Raw genomic sequence first — 4,999 nt, 5'->3', positions numbered from 1 at the left:
CTCTCCGGGTGCGAGGTACAGCAATGTGGATCTTACATAAATCAATGATTTCTGGAAGGCATAGAAACAGGCTTTTATCTAGGACCACGTCTCTCTCCCGAGGCACTCCTGCTGGTAGCTGCATTCAGACACTTGCCCTGCGGTACAACGAGAAGGCAGGAGCTCAAATTCCCCAGCTAGCTCTGATTCAGTAACCATAACAAGTGTTCATTAGTGCCATCATCCTTATTCAGAGTGGTCAGCTGGGCATTACACTGTGCTCAAGTGGATCACCAGTCTTTGGTCTCTCGCTCTGACCTTGCAATTGACTGCGAGTCGGTGACATCATTCAGCCTCTCCGGAGGCTCACATGGGTGATGTGGCTGCCTTTTATTAACAGTCACTTCTTGGAATCTCTTACTGCAGATTGAAGGTGTGGCGTTGTCTTTCTTCTCCTTAGAAAGCTCACGCTGAAGGTCTGTCTTTCAGTCACCCTTAGGGCTGCCACACGACCTCATTTTTTATTTTATTTATTTTTTTCTAAAGCCCATAGGTTCGGTATGGCCTGCTCGTGTGCCTAGGACCTATCACAGAAATGTGGCAACACAGGAGACTCCCCTTGCAGAAACCAGAGCCTTTGCATGTGTCGTCACAGTCTCAAATCAAAGATACAGCTCACAAACCATGTTCCCAACCAGACCTGAAAGCCACATGATGTTTTCACCTTGTGTTATTGCTGCGCAGTGATAAGACACGTGTGAATTTGTGACCAGCTAAAAAAAAGTGTTGGAAAGACCTGTTCTGTCCCCAGGAAAGAACGGGCTCGTCAGCCCTGCACCAGGACTTTGCAGTGATGACATCAGCCAGGCTCTGAAGAGCTTTTTGGGATGATGTCACATGGTGCCTCTGCAAACCTGCAGTGCTGATGCTGGCCCTGGTTTAAAGGGTTAGCAGAAATGATGTCAGTCAAGGAGTGAGTCAGAGGCCCCAAAACTGGTGTTCGGTGTAAGGTCACCTACCTGGCTTCGGTTTCTCCTCCAGAATATCCCCCACAGGTCTTGCATGGCATTTGCCTGCCCTGAGCAAATATTTCAGATAAACGTAGGGCAGTAAAAATGGAACTGGGAGCCAGAATCTCACCCTTCAGATCCTTGGGGCTTGCAGCAAAGGTGCTGTCTGCCATCTACAGAGCCTTCCTGGGATGGCTTTCCTTCAGTTTCTCTTCTCTTCTGAGGACAACCATTCAAATGTGGAGGGTTGTTCCCACCACCTGGCTCATGCTGCTGTTCCTCCAGCTGGCAGTGAGCTGAGCTGCATTTCACAGTGCATGAGCACTGCAGAAACCATTGTTTTGTCACCACACTTAAGCTTCCCTTGCCCTTGCAGGGTTTGGGAGGGATCTGTTGCTGAGCCCTGACCAAAATGAACGAGTCCCTGAGCACCAGACTTGAATCCTTAAACCTCCATGAGCTGTCAGCACTGGCAGAGAAAGAGGGACCAGAGCCGTGCCCTGAGCATGACCTCTGTCCATCATCTTCCCTCTCTCTATCACCTCGGAGTCCTTGAGAACTTCTGTCTTTGCATCATATACACTGGGGAAGCACTGGGCTGGGAAGGTGAGCACAGCTGCCAACACACCACTAACTCACTCCACAGGCTGCATCAAATGCCTGCCATTCATCTCCAGCTTCTCCCCAAAAAGGTTTTCTCCCTCCCCATCAGTGGGTGGTCCAAGGCAGACAGTTGGTATGCTCAGAGGCTTGAGGGGCAATGCTTCCTTCCTTTCAGCTCCCCCTTCTACCCTGCTTTCTGCCTGCTCTGCCTGGGGATGGGATGCCTGGGATGCCTCATGCAAAAGAGAATGTAAGGACCATGTTTCTGCTAGCCACTGTAAAAAGCAAGCTTAGGTGGGACAGATTTCTGGGCTTAGCACTGAAAGACTGGCCCTCAACATCCTGAATACCATGTGCAATAATTCCTAACCTCATCCTTATCAGCAGTGCAATCTGACTGGGGAAAAGAACAGACCCAAAAGAATGGCAGGCAATCATCTCTGCAGAGGCAACAGGAGCAGGAGAGATGATGGGTTCCAACCCAGCAGGTGCTGGGAAGGGACATGATGCTCCCATCTCCCAAACACCAGGAGTTTGTGGTGAAACAAGGCTGGCTCTGGCCACCTGCAGGACCTGGCTGTGCTGTGCTGGCCATTTGGCCCTGCAGAGGAGGCTCTGCAAGCAACACTTCAGCTCACCTCCCTCCTTCGGTTGCCTCTCATGCTCCCCCACACATGCATGCTGTAGCTGCCTTGGGCTCTCTCACACAGTCTGTCTCTCACGCACACAGCTCTAACACAAACGATATAGGATATATGTCTCTCACACATTGTATAGGATCCTGCTCCTTCACAGTGTCTCACACACACTGTCTCTCTCCTTCACACTCATGCTTGCATGCACCTCTTTTGCTACTGCCTCGTCTTCTGGCATTGGTGGGAGTTTGAAGGAACAAGGCTGTGTCTTACTCCCTCTGTTCACAGTATCTCACTCCCTGCTAGTCTGTACCATTTGTTTTGATGAATTACTACTACTTCCTTTGTTTAGGGCTCAGTTCCCTCCCCTCAAGGAGCAACACAAACTCTTATGGCTTAGCAAGAAACATGTCTCAGTTCCTGGGATTCACCAGACGTGCCTTCATTTGCAGGTGTATGAGGGCTTTGCTTCAGAGCTGGGTCTGTTTGGCTGTATTACCTATCAGACCAAGTGTCAAACTGCAGTTCAGCTACCTGGTAGAAGAAATAACCCTCTTCCTCCTTACTGCAGGTGTGCATTATTGCAATGGGTACCCATATGCAAATGGATCATCAAAACAATTCCTTAATCTTCTGCGTCCTGTTCCTCCCAGCTCACCAGTCAGTGTAGGGCATGTTGTTGTTTTTACAGCCAGGTCTCTGTGAAAATAAGCATTTATATTTTAACTGTAGAGCTGTTCTAAGTGACAGAACCTCCTATGTTCTGGTTTGCACCCATTACCCTTGTCCTGGCACTGGGCACCACCGAGAAGAGCCTGTCTCCATCCTCTTTGTTAGCACCCTTCAACTTATACACATTGATGAGATCCCCCTTGAGCTTCTCTTCTGCAGGCTGAACAGTCCCAGCTCTCTCAGCCTCTCCTCATAGGAAAGGTGCTCCGGCCTTTTCATCTTAGAGGCACTTCTTGTCCGTCATGTGCCTGAAAATGCTTCCCAGGATTAGCTGCTCCATTACCTTCCCAGGGACTGAGGGGAGGCTGACTGACCTGTAGTATCCTGGGTCCTCCTTTTTGCCCTTCTTGAGGACAGGAGTAATGTTTGCTTTCTTCCAGTCCCCAAGCACTTCTCCCAGTTGCTGTGATTTTGTTTAAAGGTTATCAGGAGTGACCTCAAAAAGACATCAGCCAGCTCCTTTTGCAGTCCTGTGTGCATCCCATCAGGGCCCATGGACTTAAAAGTGTTCAGTTTGCTTAAATATTCTCTAACCTGATCCTCTTACATTCGAGTTATGTCTTCCTTGCTCCATATTGTCCCCCTGGTCTCCAGGGTCTGGCATTTCTGAAGGCCAGCCTTGCTAGTAAAGACTGAGGTGAAAAAGGCATTCCGTATCTCAGCCTTTTCCACGTCCTGTATCACCAAAGCACATTCCACATTCAGCTCACATTTTCACAAGTATTCCTTTTACCACTTATATACTTTTGTATATTTTTGTCAGCTTTAAGGTTTTGGACTGCCATGGAGAACACACCTGGAGGCTTACTCAGAGATATTCAGCACTGTGTCCCATAGGCAAGTAGTACAGAACACACCTACCATCTGCTCAAGAAAGGATGAGAAGCTGACTGCAAACAAGGTCGTTAGCACATCTATCATAGATCTTCATCTCCCAGGATCAATTCCACAGAACTTTCCTGGCTTAAGACCAATCTTGGTTCAGAAGGGGCTTTAGTCATGGACATAAGTTTCATCTTCTTGTTATTGTTCTATTTTCACCAAAAGAAATCCTGATTTCTTTATCTTTCCACTCTACCCACACACTCCAGTGTCTTTCACTGTCAGCAGTTGCTGACATCAGCTTTCCATCACAAGGCAAATTTTGCTGCTAGGAGCATTCCCCTGCCCCAGTGTCGTGGCTCTCCCTCTCTCACATGATCTGGCATACCTGGCCTTGCTCACAACACCTGGCAAGGTGCTGGTGACAGTAACTGTGAAGCCTCTGGTGCCCAAGGTCTCCAGGACTGTCCTGACTTATATGGCTTTATTCACAAGAAGCCCAAGCTACATGCAGCTCTCTTTCCCATTAATTTGATTGCTGTCACGTGCATTTAAGTTTTTGTTTATTTGTTTGTTTTCTGTCTGAGCATCCCACTTGCCCTTTCAGTCCATGCCAAGTAGTTGCAGGGCCAGAGTTTTATTCAAGCACTTGCTGTGTCCTGGGAGAACTGTCAACAGCAGCTGCAGAAGCCCTGTTCTGAAACCATGAGTCTCACTGCTGCAGTGCTGGGAAGCTTCAGATGCAGCTGTTTTTCCATCAGGTCTGTCAGATGATCTTAGCATCAGGCTAAGAGTTATCTAGCACTTCAGACTGCTGCAGCAGCCTTGCTGGATAGACCTTGATACAAGGCTGCCAGATGTTGAACAAGATGTGTAGAAATGTAGAAAAATGAATGTACGGGATCAGCATGAAGGTGTATTTGTCACAGTACTCTGTCTCAGATGATCAGGGCATGAGCCTTCCCTGTTTTATTTTCCTTGATTCTGGTTATCATCAGTTTAAAGACTTCCAGACATCTGGAAAAGTGCCAATTGAATAAATTCACAGGAAAAAGAGAGAAAGAGAGAGAGAAGGAGAGAAAGAAAGAGAGACAGAGATATAGAGAGAGAGACAGAAAGAGAAAGAAAGAAAGAAAGAAAGAGAAAGAGAAAGAGAGAGAGAGAGAGAAAGAATAGAAAGGAAGGAAGGAAGGAAGGAAGGAAGGAAGGAAGGAAGGA

Source organism: Oxyura jamaicensis, chromosome 1 (assembly GCF_011077185.1).
Source record: "Oxyura jamaicensis isolate SHBP4307 breed ruddy duck chromosome 1, BPBGC_Ojam_1.0, whole genome shotgun sequence".
NCBI classification, from domain to species: Eukaryota; Metazoa; Chordata; class Aves; order Anseriformes; family Anatidae; genus Oxyura; species Oxyura jamaicensis.
This window is presented reverse-complemented; position numbering follows the sequence as displayed.